The following is a 25,403-nucleotide window of genomic DNA, read 5'->3' as shown; positions in this document are numbered from 1 at the left end:
CATCTTTTTTCTATGGGCGTGGATATAATCGATCTCCAAGGTGGCCCCCAATGAGCATTGCTTCTTAGTATTCATGTCCTCATATTGTACCCTTTCAGTAGAATATGGCAGAAGTGGTGGTGTGTCACTTCTGAGATTAGACCCTATGAAATACTGTTGCATCCTTCTTGGTCACTTGCATATTCTCTCTCTCTCTCTCTCTCTCTCTCTCTCTCTCTCTCTCCTTGGGGGAAGCCAGCCTTCACGTCAAGCATCACTCATGTGGTAAGGAATTGAGGCTTGCAAACAACCATGTGAGTGAGACTGAAAGCAGATCCTCCAGCCCCAGTCAAAACTTAGAAGACCGGAACATCTGCCAAAAGCTTGATTACAGCCTCATGAGAGACTGAGCCAGAACCACCTTGATAAGCTGCTCCCAGATTCTTGACCTTTAAAGACCCTGTGTGAGGCAATAAATGTTTGTTGCTTTGAGTAATTTGTTACGCAGCAGTAAGTAACTAATACAGGCACCCTGACTGATGCACTCCCTCTCTCTTAACCTTCATATTCAGGCAGTCACCTAAGTATCTGTTCACTTCATCCTTTCTCCACTGCCATCATCCTGGCATGAGTCTTGACTGCTGCAGTCGATTCCTAACTGACCTTTAATCAGTAGAAATTTGTTGATGGCATTCTCCTTATTTAAGCCATTTAAGCCCTTTCCTGGCAACCCGTTGCTCTTAGAATCAAAATAAAAACCTCTCTATGGCTCACATGACCTTGGGTGATCGCAACCCTTCTTATCTCCACAGTCTGTCTTAGGCCTCTCGCTTACTCACACTCTCCCACCCTGCATGCTTGAACTTCATCGGTGACTTTCTATCCTCTCTACCTACCAAGGTTCTTCCCTGAATCAAGTATTTTAGGCAGGGAGCATAAAACACTCCTTTCCTGCAAACTCCCAGTCAGCTCAAATCATCCTTCCAGTCTCAGCTTCAGTGTCACCTCCTCAGAAAAACCTTCTCTGTTCCCTACCAACACTGGGCTAAGTCCACCATTATTTACCTTCACAACAACCTTATTCAATATTTAACCAATGTTTATTGCTCTTCTAACACAGGCATTGTCTAAAAGTTAGGAACATAGCAGCGAATATCTTCTACCATTTGTACATGGTATGTATCACAATTTAATATCAATAAATTATTAATATCTATCTTTAGATCGTATTAGATCGTAATGTCATGTGGACAGAGACCATTGTCTGCCTTGTTTACCAATGCCTGGCTCAGAGTAGGTACCCAATTAACATTTGTTGAAGAAATGAAATAATTGAGCTTTGGAGTCAAACAGACCTAAATTTGAATACTTGATCTAGTACTTATAAACAGTGTGATTTGGGCACAGTTTCACCCTGTTGCAAATGTGAATAATGACAGTGCCCACATCATAGTATTGATGTGAAGATTAAGTCAAATGGTATGTGCAATAGGCTCACAACAGTGTCTGATACTTAGTAAGTCCTTATGCAAATGAGACATTCGATTATTAAAAATGAGTTTTATATCGCATTCATGTCACAGAGCTATCGTTCTGAGACTGCCCATTTATTGCAGCCTACGTTTTCCTGCTCATGTGTTCCCCTCTTCTTCCCCAGGATTTTCACTGTGGTGCTGCTCGGCTTGGCTAAATGTACTTGCTTCCATTCCTTCAGGCTTCCTCTGAAAACTTGAACTGAGGCAGCACTTTTTGTTTGCTATAAATTTCCCCACTTACGGGGAAGATTTTTAATATGCATGTACATTCAGGGGAAAAGGAAAATGATACATATCCTTTGGGAGGGTTCTGCCAAATAATTAGCAGTGATAAATAGGAGTAGCTGTATCTCAAAAAACATAATAGACACAAATCAAAGTGAAAGGAAAGAAGGGAGTCGCATGGCTCCAGCTTTTGATTATCCTGATCAGGATTATGTATAGAAAATCTTGGTGTGCATTTCTGCTGAAAGTACTAAATGCACAGAAAAAATAACTTTAGAACATTGCCATCAAACTGCCAATGGCTAGGATCACATGCTCACTTCTAAAACCGCAAGGGGTGAGTGGGAATACTCATAATTATGGGAAGCACGAGCCTGGGGATAGTAAAAGCAACCCCAGCAACCTATTGTATTTCACAATTTATAATCCCTTCCTGGTAATTTCGTCTTTAAGATGAGGGGTCAAACTTTACCTACCAAATCACTCTTGTCTCCAAAGATAAGCCTTGGCTCCACCCTAAAGAACATCCCTACTTCAGCTGTGAAATGCTGAGCTACAGCCTTGAATGGAAGGTGCTTGCTTTTTTAGTAGCATGTACCAGCCTTAAGACTTTTGCTGCAGAATCCTGACAGCAGGACCTATCACTTCTCAGAAATCTGCACCCCTGGTCCTGCAAGGCTGACGGGCTTGGAAGCTTCTCCAGGAGAGCTCATTCTCAGTGTTCTCTCCGGAACAGGTCTGACCCATGACAAAAGAAACATTCAGAGGCCTCCAAAGTCTGCCTTTATGTGATGAGAAACAGCTAGCTGCATATTCCCCCCAAACCTAGCTGCCCCTGAAACCTGAGGGCCTCTGCTTATTCAACATTAAGACACGTTTCCTCAACTATCAAAGACAACCTCTTTGTTCTCCTGAAACCTAACACTTAGACCTGCGAAGGCCACAAAACCCTGCCCTTAGAAACTCTTCAATACTGCAGGGACAAACCAAGTTCTAGAAACATAACCAGTTTCTTTATACCCCTCCTTACCTGGAATTATAGGAGCTTCCCTCTATAATTTTTATCAAAATCTTTTCATTGAAAAAGACCACTAAATTCTGAGTTAGACTATCTCCATAGGCCCCCCATGATTGATTCAGCTAGATATCTGGAGCTGGAAATTCTTGTCCTGGAAGTCCTCTTTAAGCTAGAGAAATCAGTTTGAGATCTATCCCTGAAAGTCAAGAAGCTGCTGAGAAGCTGAGCTACCAGCAATGGATAGCTGCTGACCTCCTGGACAGCACTCTGTGTTCTGCACGGTCAAGGTGCAGGTCTTCTTTTGTACCTGAGAGCATTTGGCCGAGACTGCCAGTTGTGCCTGTCTTGAGAGGATCAAGAGTCAGGATGCTTCTCTCCTATCTATGGGTGAGCTTTCTTCATGCATAGGTCAGCATCTTTATCAAAAAGTGTGGCATTGTTTTAGGGCTAGATGTGGTTTATTTGAATTACCAAAGGTCCCTTTTAATATATTGCACAGCGGGATCTGGGTGGGAGTTCAAGCACTAGGTAGAATCATGGCTGATATTAAATTCTGCTATTGATTCCAGTAAATAAAAGGAGCTATTCACTGGGGATAGGACAACATCCATGTTCCCAGTCATATTCCTCATCAACACTTGATGGTTCATATTAGGGTTTAGCAGGAATAGCAATCACGGTCCTAACAGGAAACAAATCAAACACTCAAATAAGGACAACTTAGGAAGGTTTATAATTTTGGGTAAAGACAGATATTTGTACACTGACATTAGTAGTACTGAAAGGTTCTATGTAAGCAAAAGATGAAAGCACCCCAAGTATCCATTGCTGGATGAATGGATTAACCAAATATGGTATATACATACAATGGAATATCATTCAGCCTTGAAAAGTCATGAAATTGTGACACATGCTACAACATGGATGAACTTTGAAAACATTACACTTTGTAAAATAAGCCAGACACCAAAGGACAAATATTGTATGACTCCAAGGGCTGGAATGAGGGCGCAATGGGGAATTAGTGTTTAACGTGCACAGCATTCAAGTCTGGGCTGAAGAAAAAGCTCTGGAGATGGACAGCAGTGATAGCTGCACAGCAATGACAATGTAGTTAATGCCACTAAATTGTACACCTAAAAATAGTTAAAGTAGTACATTTTATGTTATGTATAGTTTATCACAGTAAAAAATAAATACCCAAAATTTGGGAGACAAAAATAGAATATATTTATCAGTTTTGGAATTATTGCAGTATAGAGAAAATCTACAGAATGAGTTTCAAGATATCTAATGATAAAGGAGCTCATTTTAGTGTAGGGAATTTCTTAAATGCTGGCCTCAGGCAGAAGTTCATACTCACCAAAGAAAGATCTACACAGCCCTAATCATTGGGCATCCCGGTGGCTTTTTGGACCAGATAGGTTGTTCCTTGTTCACTACAGTGGTCTCTGAAATTGAAATCTCAAGTTCTTATTTTCCATCAGAAACAAGGACAGAACTTCAGGAACAACACTAAGGAGTGTGACCACCTGCCATTCCATAATCAAACTTGCCTAGGAAAGGCTCTAGGAGTCCAGAGAGTTGGCTCTGATAGCCCTGAACTATAATAAAAACCAAAGAAGAGAACTTAGTCACAGGAGCTCTGACTGGGGCAGAGTTCAGCAATTGTGGCCATAAGGTAAGGGAATAATTCTGAGGTCACAACTTGAAGCCATAGCTGGCATCTCCTAGGGAAAGCAAAGATTAGGTCCATAGGTTTAGCCTCCTTTACACCCAAGCTATTTCTGAAAAATCTTACTGTTAGACAGTCAACAGACTTTTCTATTATCTGCTATAAATCAGCTTGGCTCTCCTAACACCAAACAATATTAAAGTATAAGTTTAGGCAGTTCAAGGCCAATATGGCAGCTTTCCAATGGCCAGAACCCAGTTTTTGATATCTTATTACTCAGCTATCCTAGGGTATGGTTTTTGTCATCAAGATCCGAGAATCTAATTATATTCAGCAGCAAAATGGAGAAAAGGGAGCAGAACGCGTGATCCTTCCCTTTAAAGTTATAACCTCGGAGCTGTATATGTCACTCTGCTTGCATCCCAAGACCACGTAACACTCAGATGAAAAGGAGTCTGGGTGATGGAATCATTCCAATTGTCCATATGTCCAGCTAAAATTCTGGGGTTTACTTACTGAAGGAAAAGGTTGGAGCTCCCTGACGTGAGCATCCCATCTACTTGAAATACTGGTGATTGTTTTCACTCTCGCAAAGTACAGATGCCCTGGATCTTAACTGAGTCCAGTCAGCTCTCTTTGTCTTGGGCTGATCTTTTGGTTGTGGTTCTGTCTTACTCACTAACATCCGTGTGTGCTCATTCTTAGCATCACAGATTGATTGTGCTCAGAGATTCTCAGTTATCACCTAACCCTATACATCTGTTGTATTCCTGAGCCTGACAAGACAAACTATGGCTTGTTTTATTGCCACACAAGCTTCCCTGGAGATTAAGGGAATTAAATACAATTTTCACACTATGTAGTTTTTTTCACAATGGGCATCTATATTTCCTATACACCAATTCAATAAGAAAATTATTATCTTCATTTTACTGTGAGGTAAGAGAGGCTCAGAGATTTTAAGTAGTTTCCCCTAGATAACTCCATGGCAGAAGCAGGATAATACAATTCCTTGAAGAAAATTATTACAAATACAAATCACTGCAATGCATAGAAGTGTGTAAATGGAGTGCAAAGGGCAAGTGCAAATGAAGAGTTCAAGGAATCCATAATGAAAAATAAACTACTCTGGCTGGAGTGGTCACAGATTAGGGGGGAGATGGATCATGTGGGACTGATAAGATTTTGATAGGTTTTGATATGGCTAGTGTATAAAGATTTTTTTTTTCCAGAGAAAAGAACCTATAGGATGTGTGTGGAGAGGAGGCGGAGGGAGAGAAAGAGGGAGGGAGGGAGGGAGGGAGAGAGGAAAGGAGGAAAGAAGAGAGAGAGAGAGAAAGAGAGAGAGAGAGAGAGAGAGAGAGAGAGAGAGAGAGAGAGAGAGATTGTTTTAAGAAATTGGCTCACATGATTGTCGGGGCTGGCAAGCCTGATTTCTGCAGGCGTGCAGGGCAGGTCGGCAGGCTTGAGACCCAGGGAAGAGCTGCTGTTGCAGCTCAAGTCTGAAGGCAATCTTGAGGCAGAACTCATTCTTCCTTGAGGAACCTGTCTTTTTCTCTTAACACCTTCAACTGACTGGATGAGGCCCACCTACGTTATGGAGAGTAATCCATATGTCTGCTGATTTAAATGTTTATCTCACCTAAAAAATACCTCCCCAGTGATTTCTAGACTGGTGCTTATCAAATATCTGAGTACTATGCTAGCAAAGTTGACACATAAAATTAACCATCACAGTTAGGAAGAGGAGAGGCAGACTGGGATGGGCTTTGAATACTAGATAAATGGTTTGGCTTTATTAAATTATAAAATGAATATAATAGCACCTGAAGCATAGTAGGCACTCAATTTGTAATTCCTTTTATCTGTAGGAAGATTTTGAAACTTGTCGAGTAGCACGACCAAGGCAATACTTTCAGAATATATTTTTGGTAGTAATCATATGATGTATTGAAAAGGAATGAGACAAAGAGAAGGAATATAAGAAATCTATTGCCATGGATCAGGCATGAGGACATAGACTGATCACTTACTAAATATCAGGTGCAAATATATGCTTTAAATACATGATCTCATTTTAATACTAACAACCACCCAATAAAATAAATAGGTACCACTCTTACTAATGAAAAACTGAGACTTCCCCCACTGCAAGTGAACTTGCCCAAGATCTTACAACTAGTAAATGGTGGAGATGGGATTCAAAACCAAGTCTGTCTGATTCCAACCTATGCTGTCATTAACGTGGGTAGTAGCAGTAGAAATAAAAAAGAGGGGAACAGATTCCAATAACATCGTAGAATTGAAAGAATGCGGCAAATAACCAAATGTCCTAGTAACAGACTGAGGACTTTCAGGAAAAATAGGGTAGTCCATATTAGAGGCTGGTTTTGGAAGAGTCAAGCAATTTTTGGATTCATTCAAAAAATATTCATTTAATGATGGTTGTGTAACAGGCCTTGTTCTAGGCATTGGGGATCCCTCAGTGAACAAAACAAGGTTAACATCCCTTTCCCCACACTTTCCATTGTGGAGAGTCAAAGAAATCAACAGTGAATAAGTACATTGCAGTTTATGTCCAGGATAAGTGTTATGGAAAAACTTGAGTGGAAAAGGGGAATAAGGAGCATTTAAGGCAGTCAAAAAAGTCCTCACTGAGAAATCACTCAAGTAAAGACCTCAGGGAGCAAATTATGCAGGTGTCTGGGTATAAGCATTCCAGCCAGAGGGAGCAACAAGAAGGGTGAATGAAGAAAAGAAGAGGGTGAGACAAGGTCAGAGACTTTACAGATCATAAGAAATCTGGCTTTCTTCTGAAATGAGAAGCCACTGGAGAGTTTTGTGCAGAGATGTGTCAGGATCCGATTTACATTTTAAAAGCACCACACTGGCTGCTGTGTTCAGAAGAGTGAAGTGGGGTGGAAGCATGGAGGCCAGTGAGGTGGTTGTTACAACAATCCAGGAAGACTTGGATGGAGGCTAGGACCAGGAAAGAGGCAGAGAGAGGTGGTCAGAGTTGGCATGTATTTTGAAAACAGACCAGATTTGTTGATGGTTTGGATGTGAGATCTAAGGAAGATACCTATGAATTTTAGAGTAGAATTTTTGTAATTAAGTGCCAATATCCAATAGCTCTTCAGAAACAGTAAGACTGGAGCCCAAGGGAGGGACCAATGCTGGAGATGAAGATTGGAGAAACATTCACAGTAGTGCCAGTAAGATGACTTATGAATCAGCATAGTACTATTACTGCTATTTTTGGAAGTCTCCTACTTATGGTGATATTACTTGATTCTATTTGTGATTAAAGCATTTGATCATTTGGATCATCACATAAAACATCTGACAGTTGACAGAACTTCGATTTGAAAAATCAAAGGGGCGACTGATATTCTTTGATCTTTTTAGGTCCTTTTGTTTCAGGCTGCTTAATTTGTACTCATGAAAAATGTTTTACATCCACCTGTGATGAGCTATCCTATTCTTCCCACAGACACTAACCTCATTCTCATTCTAGTTTGGATTCAGGGTTTGTTTTTTTGTTTTTTAATGTATAAAACATTAGGATTAATTAAATGTTCACTTTTGTGCTTATACATCCTTAATAGAAGTAAAACTGGCTCTCACTGGCTTTTCCTTGATGTGGTCAAGACTCTGATTTATAGTTAAAAATAAGTGTTACATAAGCGAGGTCCTCTGTGTGCAAACAGCAAATCTAAGATTTAGCTGCACAGTGAGAAGTCTCCTCTTTTACAGAAAGAAGCATTTAACTGTTCAGAATGTTCCAAGACTGCACCAGTAGTCTCCAAACTTATAGACCGCATGAAACTGAAAGTGTACACAAATGTCCTCCAACTCGACTGTGATTGGATTTGACTTTTCTTCATGGTCTTAGGTCAGGTAAGGATCTCGTCTGGGTTGCATCTCATCAACTATGATCACCACTGTGCAAATATGGTGATAGTTTAGTCAGACCTCCTTTGCATCCCTTCGCCCTGCACACTGTCACCCTCATAGTCTTCCTTTTCTACAGCCCCACAAATTTTCTTCATATTGGGAATGTTTCCTGGTCCCACTCTTAACCTTCTCCAACTGCTTCGTCTGAATACATTTAGTGACTGAGAGCTTATATGATGCTTACATTATGACTGTCATCATTGAGAAATATCTTCTAGCACATAGTGGATTCCAGACTTAAGATTTTTACATTTAGAAGCTTCAGGTTTAAAAAAAATATATTTGTACATCTTCTCATCAATTCTAATTAATGGAAAATGAAGGATTTGTAATAGCAACAGCCAACTTTGAGAGCTTACCATTTGCCATGCACTTTATATATTTTAACTTGCTTAATTCTTACAACAAAATTCTATGAAGCAGGTATTAGTAGTATGCCCATTTTACAGATGGGGCAACTGAGTCTTAGATAATTTAATTAACATGGCCAAGGTCATAGAGTCAGAAACTGAATATGAACTCAAGCTGTGTGGCTTCAGGGCCCATATAGAGTCTGTACATTCATCTGCCTTTGTACTTCTTCACAATGAACTTCAAACTTCATGTACTTGTAATAGCTAGGTTCCTTGTGTTTCTTAAGGGTGACAGCACTTTTGGCAGTTGGGTGGATGATTCATGGTTGTGCAGGATAGTTCCACACTTTGCAGGATGTTTCATATTCCAACTCCTGGCACCAAAGATCAGTGGCTCACTGCCTGGCACCCCCTCCATCACTGAGAAACCAAAATGCCCTCATACATTTCCAAATGCTTCCCAAGTAAATGTCTCCAGCTGAGAATCACCAGGGGGAATGACTGTATAAAAATAAATACATGTATACATATTCTCACCATCTACCTATCTCATAACTTCTCTAGAAGTTTCGTAAGTTTTTATAAATTTATAACTTTTTAAAACTTTTAAAACACAGCAACACAACTGGTAGGTAAAGAAAATGATCAGGTTATGAAAATGAGATAATAATTTAAGTGTGTTTTCTCTTCTTTATTATTTGTGAATAAACAATTTTGAGCCTAAAAGATCTTGGATAGTTTGACATTAAGTAAGATAAACTCTACTGTTTACCCATCTGCCTAGCAAACTTTTTTTTATAGTGCAAACGTAAACTTGAATTTGGCCCCAGCCAAATCTCAAAGTCATGCATTTGAAAGTCATGGTTTTTTTCCCCCCTATGTTTATTTTTGGCTGTCAAACTTCAGACCATTAGGCAAACGCCTGTTGTTCTTACCAGAGCCAACCCTTCTTCAAGGAAACTATAAGAAGTAAAAATCTTTAGTAGAATAAAAATGAATTTTGAGGTTTTGTATTTTCTAAGCTATGCTAGGTCCACTTTACTAGACTTTGTAGAATTGGAGCTAAATCTCCAAGGTCATCCACCTTGCAAGGCTGAAATGTGGACTTTTAACTTCATTTGTTTTAATTATTAAAATGTTTCAATTACAGTTGACATTCAATATTATATTAATTTCATGTGAACAGAATAGTAGTTAGACATTTATATAACTTATGAAGGGATCCCCTCAATAAGTCTAGTACCCACCTGGCACCCATACAGTTATTATACTATTATTAATTATATCCCCTATTCTATACTTTACTTCCCTGTGACTATTTTGTAACTACAAATGTGTACATTTTAATACCATTACCTTTTTCATCCAGTCCCCAAATCCACCTCCCATCTGGCAACCATCAGATTGTCCTCTGTATCTATGACTTTGCTTCTGTTTTGATTGTTCATTTATTTTGTTTTTTTAGATTCCACATGTAAGCGAAATCATACGGTATTTGTCTTTCTCTGTCTGACCACTTAGCATAACACCCTCTAGGTCCATCTGTGTTGTTGCCAATGGTAAGATTCATTCTTTTTTATGGCTGAGTAGTATTCCACTGTATATATGTACCACATTTTCTTTATCCAATTGTCTATTGATGGACACTTAAGTTGCTTCCATATTTTGGCTATTGTATATGAAATGTCCTCCTTTGTCTCTTGTTATAGCCTTTGTTTTAAAGTCCATTTTGTTTGATATAAGTATTGCTATTCCAGCTTTTTCTTTTTCTTTTTCTTTTTTTAAAAGATTTTATTGGGGAATTGGAGAAGGGAACATTGTTTGGGAATTGGGGAAAGGGAATGATGTGTTTTTCCAGGTCCCATCAGCTCCAAGTCAAGTTGTTGCCCTTCAGTCTTAGTTGTGGAGGGTGCAAGCTCAGCTCCAAGTCCAGTTGCAACTTTCAATCTAGTTGCGGGGATAAGGGGGGCGGGGTTAGGGGTAGGTGGTGGTGCAGCTCAGCATCCCATGTGGGAATCGAACCGGCAACCCTGTTGCTCAGAGCTTGCACTCTAACCAACTGAGCCACCCAGCCGGCCATACCCCAGCTTTTTTCATTTCCATTTGCATGAAATATCTTTTTCCATCCCTTTACTTTCAGTCTGTGTGTCCTTTGATCTGAAGTGGATCTCTTGTAGGCAGAATATGTATGGCTCATTTTCTTCTCCATTCAGCCACCCTTTGTCTTTTTTTAAATTGTATTTAATTAATTAATTTATCTAGTTAGTTAGTTAGTTTCAGGTATACAAAACAGTGCAATAGTTATACTTTTTAGCTCTCACAAAGTGACAACCCCTCCCCCCCAATCCACTCACCCTCTGTCTTTTGATTGAAGCATTTAACTTAGTTACATTTAAAGTCATTACTGATAGGTGTGTAGTCATTGCCACTTTATTATTCATAATTTTTATTTTTTTTTCTTCTTCTTCTCAAAGAAGTCCCTTTAACATTTCTTGTTATACTGGTTTGATGGTGATGAACTCCTTTAGCTTTTTCTTGTCTGGGAAGCTCTTTACCTGCCCTTTGATTCTAAATGATAGCCTTGCTGGGTAGAGTACTCTTGGCTATAAGTCCTTGCTTTTCATCACTGAATACTTTGTGCCAATCCCTTCTGGCCTGCAAAGTTTCTGTTGAAAAATCAACTGACAGTCTTATGTGAGCTCCCTTGTACATAACTAACTGCTTTTCTCTTGCTGCTTTTAAGATTCTCTGTCTTTAACCTTTGGCATTTTAATTATGATATGTCTTGGCCTCTTTGAGTTCATCTTCTTTGGGATTCTCCACACTTCTTGAACTTGTATGTCTATTTCCTTCATCAGGTTAGGGAAGTTTCCTGTCTTTAAATGCTCTCTCTTCTCTTTCTGGTACCCCTGTGATGTGAATGTTGTTATGTTTGAAGTTGTCCCAGAGCTCCCTTAAACTATCCTCATTTTGGGGGGATTCTTTTTTCTTTTTGTTGTTCTGATTGTTTTCTGCTACCTTGTCTTCCAAATTGCTGATTTAATCCTCTGTTTCATCTAATCTGCTATTGATTCCATCTAATGTATTCTTTTCAGTTATTGTATTCTTCATTTCTTAGGGTTCTTTTTTATGGTTTCTATCTCTTTGTGTAAGTTCTCACTAATTTCATCTATTCTTCTCTTAAATTCATTGAACACCCTTAAAACCAGTGTTTTGAACGCTATATTGGGTAGATTGCTTGCCTCCATTGTGTTTAGTTCTTTTTCTGGAGTTTTGTCCTGTTCATTCATTTGGGATGTTCCTGTTTCCTCATTTTGGCTGCCTCCCTGTGGGTGCCTCTCTTTATTAGGTAGACCAGCTATGTCTTCAGTCTTGGCAGAGTGGTCTTATAGTAGTGGGTGGCCTGTGGGGCACAGTGGTGCAGACTCCCTGGTCACTTGAGCAGGTGGTATAGGAGTGTCCCTTTGTGTGGGTTGTGTGTGCCCCCTTTTGTAGTTGAGCCTTGATTGCTGTTGGCACATTAGTGGGTGAGACTGACCCTTAGGCTGACTGGCTGTGGCTACAGCAGATGAGCTGTAGTGTGCGGGCTGACTCAGAGCGAGATTTACTCTAGCAGGCCTCTTGTGCCTGCTGAGTCTACCTACTTTGTGTGTCATTTGTAGAACTAGTTGGGTGGTGCTGTGGTATGGTCTGAAGTTGGCCACTGGGTGTGTTGGTTCTGGAGCCTCTTGGGAGGGGCTCTGGTGCAGGCCAAGGTCAGCTGCTGCCTGTGCCTGGCTGGGAGCCACCTGTGATACAAAGTGATCTCTGGTTGGTAGCTGCCTATGCTGGATTTGGAGGCGCCTGGGAGAGGCTATGCTGGGAACCAAGACCTATTGCCACTAGTGCTGGGGGCTGCTTGGCAAAAGGTACAGGGCATGCCAAGGCCAGCTGCTGTTTATTTGGGGTTTGTGGACTTTTGAGAGATTTTAGGAAAGTCCATACTGTGGGCTGAGGCTGGCAGCTTGTGAGGAACAGCTGCTGAAAAGAGGTTAGGGCTGGTGCATGTGTTGGGTAGGGCAGGGTCTCAGGGAATCACCAGGGTGGGGCGAATTTGATGGGAGACTCAGATTTCATGCCTGCCTGGGCCCACAGGCTGGGTGGGGAGAGAGCTCAGTAAAGAAACAATGGAGCCTGCCAGCATTAACTTCATTTTTAAATGACTGCTTTCTCAAAGATGTTATCATATTAATAATGCTCTGAGGGATGTTACTAGGAGGAATAAATTTACTGAAGGAGGAAAAGGGTCAATTATAAGATGTATCCTGAAATAGATATGCCTAGAACTCCCCCTCCCCCTTTTGGCTTACTTATTAAAATAGCTTACTAGTCTTAAGCAAAATACTTTATAATCTTATGCAATAGCTTAGGTATTGGCAACAGCCAGGTGACAATGTCAGGTTTTGTCCATACTGTGTTGCCTTTTACCTATCTGTTTTGCAACATGCTTCAAGAGCTTGAACAACGTAGTGGATGAGATACCTTGATGCCCCTAAGGACTTAAAATTTAGGCCTTTTATTATTAGAACTATTTAATGATGTTGTAGAGATTTAAAATAAGAATTTTCCTTTGATAGCTGTGAAATGACAGAAAAACCTACATACTCTGATATCACGAAGTGTTGAAATACATATAATTCAGACAAAATCAAAGCAACGCACAAAAAAAGTTTTAGTAGTTTCTTGAAATCAGATTTATTGAAATTGCCTTGAAATATTTTTTACCTCAGAAAATAAGGCAGAACATACTTTAAAAAGTAGTTTATCCATAATGTGAGTATACATTTTAATTTCATTTTATAAAAAATCTACCATGCCAAACATTTTTACTTACCCTTTGCACTTTCCTTGGATAAGGGTTAGAGATGGTTAAAGGCATAGGGTGTTGCTAGCACTTTCCAGGCTCTTTTGTTAAGGAATACAGTAACCTTCTGCAACTGTAATTCCTGGTGACCCACAGACCGGGAAGTTTGCTTAGCCTGATCTGTGGAAAGGAACAAACTATTGGATATGAGTAGCTAATAGTTTTCAGAATTTTTTTATGAAAGTGAAAATGGTACTCTTTGAGAGCATAAAAGGATCGTGTTGGAACCATTAGTGAGAAAAATGAAATGCACTTATAACTTAAAAATTATTTTTTATCTGCAGAAGACCCAATGGATTAAAGGAAAACATGCACTTATTTAAGTTTTCAAAAGATATTAAAATATTTTTTCAATATTGATATTGTCATGCCTAAACAAATTCTCCTTCACAACTGAGACCAACTTTCAGCATTGAGAATGTTGTCAATGAAATGATGTTGACACAAGTCCTACAGGAAAGAACAAGGTATATGCTAAATTGCAGTTGGGGTAGGGTTGTGGTGTGGAGCTGGAAGAGTTCTAATTAAACTAAATGAAATAATTTAAAGAAAGAGAAACTTTCTATAAAACAGGCTTAACTATAGATGATGGGATCTAAGCAAAGGGAAAAGTAAGCAAGAAAAAGTTAAAAAGAGAAAAGTACAGGTTTCTTGGTGGAACAATGGTAGTTAAAAGCTGCAATTTAAAGTTTTATACATACATATATACAGAAAAATATACATATATAAAATTAACTGGATAACTGAGTCAAGTATTTCGGTAATTATAGAGAAAAGAGACAAATCTTGCAATCAAGGGGAAGTTTGGGTTTGAGCTTTATAAACTGGTTATAGTCATCATTTAATTATTCGGTTCATCTTACATTGCTTGTATTATCATGGGCCGTAGTTTGAAAAGCAAACCTGAACCAAAATTACATTTCGCAGATCTGAAAATTAAACCACAATCTATCTGTTAACATGAAAGGTCACAAAATTGCTACATGAAAGACTGAGAGGGTTAAGTCATATTCATGACATGCTTACATGTTTAGGGCATGGAGTAAGGGAGCCAATACAGGCTGCAGGCAGGGTCTGGTCCATGTTTAAATCACAGCTGCAGTCCCTGTCGGGGACACACAAGTCTCTCTGATGTCTCCTTTCCCGGTGATTCCCCTTAATTGGAGTAATAACTGCTCAAAGAGTTGTAAAGATTGAGAACTACAAGTATTAGTAAAGCACTAAGCATACTGATTCCTGGATTTCTTAAATGGCTAGATTCTTTACCTTCTATCACACATACACACACACACACACACACACACACACACATACACATACACACACACACCTCACTCATATTTATCCATTTTAAAGAAAATACTTAGAGGTTTTATATGAAATTTTTTGGGCTTATTCATTGCAAAACTATATAATAAAATTCAGGTATAACACAATATTGGCTTGTACTTCGGCTTTTTGTTCTACCATGGGATTAACTGGTACACAATGTGTCACATGTATAAGGCAGATGTTAGCTCTAGGTATTTTTATATCTATGAAATTTTGATAATATTTTTTATTTATGTATGTAAAAATGGTTTTCTCATAAAATACATATTTGTCTCTTACTCGTTGCTTCACAAAATCAAGTACCTTACATAAAACTCCTGATGTTGCCGTTCTTGCAACTGAATCAGAAACCCAATGATCCCATAGATACATCTTTTGAAGGTCAATATCTTTACTTGATGATATATGAATAATACAAATAAATATTTGTGGTAAAAGTTTAATGGTAAACAGATGATATTTTTTCAACAGGTCACCAACTTGAACATGCTTTAGTTATGATAAAATATATTTTTAATGATAATCAAATAGAATAAACAAATATTTTCCAACTCATAAAACATAGAGAAAAAGGTCATTTATATTTAAAACTTTGAGACTACGCTGCACATTGTGAACTATTGATCATTGTCCAAAATGATAATTTGGTTAACCAAATGAGTTTTTAAAAGTTGCCATACCAATATTTTAGTGTCAAATGGAAGTTTAGTAAAAATTCGTTTTCCTACTAAAAATTATTTTATTATCACATTGAAATCTTTCCACTTGTGGAAACACTTCATAATTACTATGGAGGAAATTTGGAGATCACCATTAGTTTATTTTCTCTAATAAAATAAGCTACCAGTTTTTCAGCATGTACTCAGTACCAAGCACATGCTAGGCACCACACATATTCTTTTTAATCTTGGTAACAGTTCTACAGTGATAAGATTGCTTTGCAGCCACTATGCAGATAAAAGTGGCCATGTGACATAGCTGGCCAATCAGTTCTGAGAGGAAATTATTAGGTGTGGTTCCAGATAATTTCTTTTTTTAAGGAAGGCCAGCTCAGCTGACATGCTTTCTTTTCTCCTTCCCATTACTTCTACCAAAGCAAATCTACAATACTTGAGGTGAAATAGCTAATAACGAGTTGACAAGCACACACTAAGATTGGCAGAACAAGAAAACAGAGAAAGTCTTATGTTCTTAATGACATTATACAACTTAGATTGGACAAATAAGGCCTGCCTGGACTGTCTGCTACTGACATGTATGATAAAAATAACCCTGGTTTTTCAGGTTTCTTATTCACAGATGAATGAAACTCAACTGATTCACCTGCAAAGAAAATGTTGACCTTTCAGTCAGTATCTGAGAGGAGGCAACCCAGGACAACAATTTGATATTTAAGTATCAGAATCATTAATGATCTGATTTACAAGTGCTTTGAGAACTTGGATTAGAAGCAGTATAGAGCATAAGAAAGATACAATATTAGAGGCTATTTAAGCATTTTCCTTAATTTTATTTCAATAAATTTTCACCTTGGGCAAGTGTCTTTAACCCTTGTCCTCAGTTTATTTATCTTTAATACAAGAGAATTGCACTAGATTATTTCTAAGATTCCTTACAGAAAGAATTACTAAAATGCTGTACATATTGGCCTATAATGAAACAACAACCTGGCCCCAAAATACATTATTCCTGGTAATCTTATACTAGTGAACAATAAATGTGCATGATACAATATTTAATGCATAGGAGTCCTACTATCCCTAAGACTTAGAGAGAGAAATAATCTAAAGAGAAATGTAGTACTGTACTTTGTACTGAAATTTCACATGAATGTGCTGAATGGAGTCACTAAAAGATCACGGTCTCGGGTCTTGAATTTTGCTTTTCTAGACAGATTGTACCTTTTCAGAAAAAACAAAAGTCTATACATTTATAGCACAATACAGTAAAAGCTCCCTTATTCAATGCTGGTAGGTGATTAGTGGATCGAAGAAGTTAAAGCAATTTAAAAAAATAATGCTTCATGCCTTAAACTTTTATTTTAACTTGAACTACAAGTATACTTCATTTGTCAATCTTTTAAAATGCAAAATACTTGTAGGTTCTTACTTTTTCTAGCCTTTTGCCATTTTCTTGCTTACACTTAATTTGACAGCAATTTCTTCAATGACTTTTGTTCCACATTCCATTGGTTTGCATAATATTTAATTAATTAGAATAATTACAATAATAAGTTCAACTGGTATAAAGGAGCTTGGGGAAAAATGCAACTGAACCCATAAGCATGGAACTTGTAGTGGGAGCAGAAGTTCACAATATGTTAAAGGGGATTTTACTAGTTTTGATTTTACTAGTTCCCATGCTGTGCGAACGTTTTAAAGAGGGAACAAGGAGCATCAATTAATTTGGCAAATTAAGTGTATGTCATGAGAGCTCCTATGTGCCCATCATCAATGATAGATAATGCATAATCAGATGTTAAGCTATTTTATATAGTTTTAGAACATGGGTCTTTGGAGACTAGTGAAATTGAATATTAAAACGATCTTCTCACTAGCATCCTAGAAGCTCTTACCCTTTTATCCTTCCCATCTTGTTCTTATGAACGAATTCCTCCCTTATATTTTGTTGTCTCATCATTTTCTTATGTGCCTGAGTCTGCCTTGTTTTCATGTCAGGTATCCCATTTCTAGTCTTCACAGGGATTGGAGCCCTTAGCTTACAGATTTGTTAGAAGATTAAATGATCATGGGAAGCTCTAACAGAGTGCCTGGTATAAGTAAGCAATGAAATGTTTTCTTCCAATTTTTTTTTTTAAGATTTTATTGGGGAATTGGGGAGGAGAAGAGCGCTGGGGAATCGGGGAAGGGGAACAGACAACTTGCTGTCCTTTTGTTCTTCAGTCTAGTTGTGGAGGATGTTGCTTCACTGGCCCGTGTTGGTATCATCATTGCTCTTTTCCTGGGTGAGGCAGTCGTTCGCCTGCCATTGGACGGCTGCTCATAGCAGCTCACGCCAGCTGTGGGCCAGCCCCATTGCAGCCTATGCCATTGCTGGCAACTCACAGTAGCCCAGCTCCAGGTTGAGTTGTGTTCACCATCTTAGCTGTAGAGGGTGCAGCGTCATTGGCCCGCATGTGGGATCCGAACCAAGGCCCTGCTGCTCAGAGCTGGCATCCCAAGCCAGCTCTTAACCAACGCACTGCTCAGCTGACCCTCTTCCCATTTTTTGATGTTACTTCCTAACCCAGAGCTCTAACTACTTATAGGAATGATTGTTGAATCTCCTAGAGGTTGACCACTGCGGCCAGGATCTTTGCCCTTAGAGCCTGGATGATTGGCTTGCCTGTCCATACTATCCCCTATTAGCTATTAAAGGGATTTTCCTTGAGCACTTAACTTAGCCCCTAATCTCACTGTTCAGTATGGTGACCATTCATTTCCCATAGCTGCCTCAGTATATATCCTCTCCACCTCTAACTTTCTCTATAATTGATTCTGTCATTCAACATATATTTAATCACTTATTATATACTGGTGTATTAGGGTTTTGCAAAGAAATAGAACCAACAGAAACAGAACACAGTGTGTGTGTGTGTGTGTGTGTGTGTGTGTGTGTATATTCCAATTTTATTTAAAATATAAAGGAGGAGATAAAATGTCATCAGTGGCTATGTCTGAGTACTGAGATTAAAAGTGATTTTTGCATTTTGTAAATTTTTGACAAATCTTTAAGTTTTTTACATTATTTTTTTCAGTTAGAGATGACATTCTATATTATGTTTCAGGTTTTGACAAATCATTTAAATACAATTTAAAGATTGAAAATTGTAAAGCTCTGAAGAAAAAAATGCTTCTTCATTCAGTTGCTTCATTCTCTAGTCTCAATGAATTCTCACTTCAGTTATAGATATGATTTGCACTTATCTTTTGGCACTGATTATATGCTGCCTAGTTTTATGTATCTGTATTTTCTCTACTAGGCCCTACACCTTCTGAAGTCAGAAATCATCTTATTTATAATTTGCAGAGCCTACAGAACTTGTTTTTACATTCAATAACTGTTTGAAAGAAACATTACAAATATTTTAATAGCCAGGAACAATATATATTGTTAGCTGCTTAGGGAAACCATCAAATTATGTAATTTTCTTATTTGATATGGTGTCCCTCATGACCACCTTGAAAATACTGTTTCACGCTATATTAGAAAGATGACTATAGTACAAGCATTTTTAGGGTTTGGTCTACCTCTCTGTTGTCTTTATTTACATATATTTTATTAGTTGTTGGTACATTATATGAAAACTTTTGATTCTGGAGTAAATTTAGATAGATTTCAGAGACTGAAACACTAAGTTAGTCAGGCTAGGCTGGTATAACAAAGAGATCATGGTACAAATGGACCCAAAACACATGGCTCAAACAGGACAAGTTTATTTCCTGCTCCTAAGGGTGAGTGTTCATGGTTGGCAGAAAGGTTCCCTTCCACATATGTACAGTCTCAGGGCCTTCCATTTTATGGCTTCCCAGTATGTCTGCCTCCAGGTTAGATTGTAAATTCAAGTGAGGGCATAGAATTGCCAGATTCAGCAAATAAAAATAAGGGATGCCCAGGTAAATGTGAATTTTAGATAAACAACACATACATTTTAGTAAAAGTATGTTCCATGTAATATTTGGCACATGATTATACTAAAATATATGCATTATCTGAAATTGCAATTTACAGTCTTGTATTTCATCTGACAACTCTATGAGGGTAGGAATTAGGTCTCTCTCATTTAACACCGAATTCCCACAATCTAAAACAGTGCCTGTTGACTTTAAGATAAATAAATCTCTCAATAATATTTAATGAAAAATTGGTATTCTGTCTTTCAGACAGAACCTGTATCAGCAAAGAATACTTATTAATTAGAATAAAACTGCTATTGAGAATATGTATTAAGTATGAGCAAATACTTATTAATATTTATTGTTAAGATTACTTATTAATTGTATTTCTTCACCCTGTAAAGAATACTTACAAACAGGTAAGACATTAACGTGTATCAGCATTTCAACCCACAAATGTTTCACTAAACTTCAGTAAAGTAAATGGATAAAATCTGTCTCCCCCTAGATAGTTGCACGGTTATCTCTCAATTTTTACAAGTCTCTCTACTCAAATGTCATTTTCCAATGATGGCTTCCCTGTTCTCCTCTTATCTAAAACTGCAATTTTCCTCCCTTTCCAACATTGTTACCTCCTCCACTGCTGCTTTATTTTTCCTCCTTAACACTTAAACATACCATATAATTTACTTATTTATCTTGTTTATTGTGTATCTCTCCCGCTAGAATGTAAACTTCAAGGACAGGCATTTTCCTCCCGTTTTATTCACTGCTAAATTCCCAGCTCTTGCACATACTAGAGAGTCAATAAATATTTGAACAAGTGACTGAATAAACACCATTGGCTGTTATTATAATTTATAGTTACCAGTAGTTTGATATTTTCTTTACATAACACAAAATGGATTTAACCTCAACAATATGATTCTGCCTCCATCTACTCAGTTCACCAAGTCCTGTCAATTCTATCACCTCAATGTCTTTTATAACCCTCTCCTTACCTTCCCTGTTGCCACTTCCACATTTGTTCCAACAAAATGATTCCTATTTGTTCTCTGGATTAATGCAGAAATTGTCTAATTGGTCTCTCTGCCCAATTCTAATCCCATCTTCCCAATTGTTACTAAAATTATCTTTCTGAAGTGAGAATCTGATTACTACCTTGCCCCCAAGCTGTCTCATCACCCAAAGATAAAATTCAAAATATTTTACTTGGACACTTGAAACCCTTTATGATATGGCCCAGCCTCAACTCCTACCCCTGTTCCACACGTTCCAGCCCCGTGTGACTTCTGTCTGCTCAAATGTCACTTACTTTGTAAGAATAGCTGCTCTATCCTCAGTGCTCAGAGGTCTCTGACACTTATTTTAAGAACTACCAGCACTAAATGGTATTTTACTGATTTTACGATATACATTTGTTTTAACACCTCTAAAATTGGAATTTAACTTGCAATAATGGTATCTTACAATGCTGTCACCAGAAGGCAGCTGTGATGTAGCTGTCTTAGCTTGTACATGTGCAAACTTCATGGTTATTGCTGGTGGCACAACTAGGCAATTGCAAACCCTGCACATTTCAGTCAACCATTTAAAGAAAGGATATAAATCCTGGTTGTGGTCTGAAAACCTTTCATTGATACCTTATAGTTGGATCAAGAAAGTACCAGCATCAAAACTCGTAGAATGGAAGCCAGTGGTTTGGAAGAAAATACTAAAGACAATAGCTGAGTCTTCTTTAAAACATGTTGCCTCACTAATGTTCCTGGTTGGTAGAATTTAACAGTGTGGATAAATTCTAATTGAGAAGCATCATGTCATAGTTTAATTAGCAGCATTTTTTTCTTCTTTCAGTGGTCCAAAAATAAGGGCATTTCTTTTCTTTTATTTTTTTTAATTGTTTCAGGTGTACAGAACAATGCAAGTTATCCTTTTCACCCTCACAAAGTAACAACCCCCCCAAAATCATGCTTATCTATTACAATTCCATTGACTCCATTCCCACTCTCTATTCCACGTCCCGTGACTATATGTATATATAATTATAGTTGACATACAATATTATTCAACATCAGCTTCAGAAATACAGTGTGGTGGTCAGGCCTTTACACCGACTATGAAGTTGTCTCCCCAACAATAAGGGCATTTCTTAGAACTCAAGGTGTCTCAGCATAATGAAACATGGTATGTTGCCTCACATTTTCAAAACAATCTTCTTAGACAGGTCTTATTATATCATGTCTGGGGTCTGCTGACTTATCATAAGTGTATTCTCATCATCTGTTTATCTGCCTCTGTCTTTTCATTAGATTATAAACTCTCTATGGCCTACTATAGTGCCTATCTATAGGTATGCAATTAATATTAATTAAAAAATATTGCAATTTTCATGCTCTTCTGCTAGAGAAACTGTTCCACTGTGATTCTCATTCTCAATTTGGATATGTCATTTTCATGACTGATCTTGAATGATCTCAAACTTCAACTATTACTGTGAAATACTGCTCAATGGAAAGGTCTAATTCTTTTTTAATAGTAGCCCCTAGTAGCATGTTTTCCTGAGGATTGATATTATATAATATTAGGATGACCAAGGGCTGGATGACTGGCTCAGTTGATTAAGAGTTCACTCAAGAGTGTGAGCTCTGGGGCCGGCTGAGTGGCGCATTGGTTAAGAACTGGCTTGGGACACCAGAGGGCCCCTGTTCTGATCCCACATGTGGGCCAGTGACACTGCCCTCCACAGCTAAGATGCTGAACAACAGCTCAACCTGGAGCTGGGCTGCCGTGGGTCACCGGCGAAGGCGTAGGCTGCAGTCCCCTTATGCAGTGGGCTGCCATAAGCTACCATGTATAGCTGGCAGCCAGCGTGAGCGGCTGGCAGCCGCTGTGAGCGGCCGTCCAGAAGCCAGCGACTGATCTGCCTCGCCTGGGAAGAGAGCAATGATGGTGCCAGCTTGGGCCAGTGAAGCAACATCCTCCACAACTAGACTGAAGAACAAAAAGACAGCAACTTGTCTGTTCTCCTCCCCCAATTCCCCAATAAAATCTTGGGGAAAAAAAAAAAAAAGAGTGTGAGCTCTGAGCAACAGGGTCACCGGTTCAATTCCTGGCCAGAGCTGAGCTGCCAACAGGTGGCAGGATGGCTCAGCTTAAAAAAAAAAAAAATAGCATTAGGGTGACCAAAATATATTTTCTTGTATATGTATTACCTGAATACATTCTGCTGCATAGTTTCACATCTAATTTTTTATGCTTACTCATTTTTTTGATGCTCTCAACCTCTCAACATCATAGACTATTTGTGATCTCAAAGAGTAAACCAGAGAGCTAAGGAAATAGTAAGCGAGCCAAAAGAACTATTGTTAGGTTACATATGAACACTAATCTTTTTTGTTGAGATGGCACATACAGAAACCATAAGCCAAGTCCTTGGCACATAATTATTTTTAAACCGTTACCCTGCTTAATTGGTTTAAAGTAATTTAAAAGGGCTCTGGTTGGCTCCTACAAATCAATCTAATTCATCAGTTTTTTAATTCTGTTAGAATAGCTCCATTTACACAACTTAGGCTATTGTTTAAGCCAGAGTCACCATTCTTTCAGAGGGTTTCATATAATTTATTCATTCCCTTCTAAATTGGAGCCATAGCATTTGGGCAGCGCTCCTTTAAAAGCTGCTTAAAGAGCAAGTTTTCTCCCACATACCTCTTTTGACCAATGCCCTCCCAGAAAAATCTTCCCTAATTCCCTAGACTGCAACAGCACAGGGCTTAGCACACACTACTCAACCAACTATTGGGTTGTTGAAAAAGTCACAACACGTTTTTGCAACGAAAAACAGAAAAAATACATCATGACTTTTCTGACAACCCAATTGTTTTCTCTCTAGCATTGCAAAAGCTCACCATTTCTTCAGTTGAGTCTGATGAAATAGTTGGCTTGCATTTAGGGGCCCCATTTTAGAAAAATAAGCCTGCATATAACCAGAATCTTTCTAGAATCAGAGATTGAGTGAAGACGAGATTCATGTTTCCCACATTTCCCAAGGCTTAAGCTCACCAAGGAAACCGGTGGGAATCTCCAGCACTGCCTAGTCTTTGTACTCAGCTGTCCTGATCTTTCTATCTAATCCTGGCTCTACCATACACCTTCACTTATGACCCTAATATGACTATCTGCCAACTCCAGAATCAGGGAAGAAAGAGTGACGGCTCCATTGAAAATGATTTCAAATAACTGCAATAGGTAGTAACTGTAATGCGTGCTCATCCACTTTAGTAGTTTGATTCCCTTCAAACACTGCTTTGTACTTAGCACCCCAACTAAAAACTCTATAATTTATATGGAAAAAAAAGTTCTTAGCTTGGAATAAAGGCCCTCTACTGTCTAGACATGACCTACCTTTCTGGATTTTATACTATTCTTTATGTAGTTGGTGCTGCAGTCTAGCCGAACTTCACTGTTCCCCAGAAATCCATGGACAATGCTGTGCTAACTTCCTTTCTTCACTACATTTTCAGTGTCTAGAAGGACTTTTTTACTGGCAGCTTCCTCTTCCTTTACCCACATATCCAAATCCTACCAGATCCTTTAAAGCAGTATTTCTCAAACCTGAGTAATGTAAAAGAAATTCTTATGATTCTACAGAATACATTTTCAGACAGGCAGGAGTCCACAGATCAGTTTGAAAAGGACTGATACAGAAAACTGTAGCCCAGTTCCATTAAAATCAGTTGCCAACTATCACTTTGAAAAAAAACATTTTTTTTTTAACTAGTAAAACAATTTGTATATTGTCGTTAAAACAAAACAAAAATTTTAAAGCTTCAAAGAACTCTGATTCTTAGCTTCAGGTCTAGAATTCCGGTTTGCGAAACACTGCTTTAAGGCACAGCTTAAACATACTGACCCTGGAAAATGTTCTTTCATCATCCCAGGGTAATATATTTTTCTTTTCTGAGTTATTTAGTGTCTAATCACTTTCTGCCTTGTAGTAGCTAGTAATACGAATGTAGCATTTTTCTTGAAAAACCATAAGCTCTTTGAAGGCAGCTAATCTTTTAACTCCACCTGAGGTCCTCAGCAAATACTGGATGTAAGACCTGTATTTCATCTTATTTCGCAGTCCAAATCTCAAAAATCTCTCTCTCTTCTCTGGCACATACTCACAGGACAGCATTTTACTGAAATAACCCTATGATAAATTAACAAAAGGTTCAGAGGTTGTTTTAAATACTAGGAAGAGTCCAAGTTATGAAAGTAAAAACTTTTTAAAAGTGCCATGAAGCATGTCTCTTCAGTGCTAATAGGAACAATTTTTAAAAATGATCAGTAAATAAAGAATTTCAGCGTGAAGAGTGAAAAAAATCGAAATGCAAGGCTAGTTAAGAGAGGCCCTATAAATACCTACAGTCTTATGAGGGCTTTTATGTCCCTAATTCAACTTGTATTTTAGGCAGTCTTCAGTTTTTTAACTAGTGTAGAGGATTCATACTTCAGGCATGATGACTGGGGCTTGTTTTAACCTAGAATGTCTTCTCTCATATTCTATTTGAAACGAGTCTGAGACAGCATATACTGAAAGGAAAGCAGACAGGGTTATGGGAATCCCATTCTCTGGGTCACCTGGGCAAGCTGAAGTCAGCTTTTTCATTTAAAAATAAAGGGTAATGGATTATGGTTTGCTACGGTCCCTTTTAGCTCTGAAATTGGCATTCTACGGCCGTTAAGTAAACAGGGTTTAAGAGAAGTATTTTCTGTGGGTAGAACCGGTTCTCTTCCCCTTAGAATAAAATGAACAAACTGTT

This window comes from Hipposideros armiger, unplaced genomic scaffold, assembly GCF_001890085.2.
Source record: "Hipposideros armiger isolate ML-2016 unplaced genomic scaffold, ASM189008v1 scaffold_541, whole genome shotgun sequence".
Lineage (NCBI taxonomy): Eukaryota > Metazoa > Chordata > Mammalia > Chiroptera > Hipposideridae > Hipposideros > Hipposideros armiger.
The sequence above is the reverse complement of the archived record's forward strand: the minus strand, read 5'-3'. Positions refer to the sequence as shown.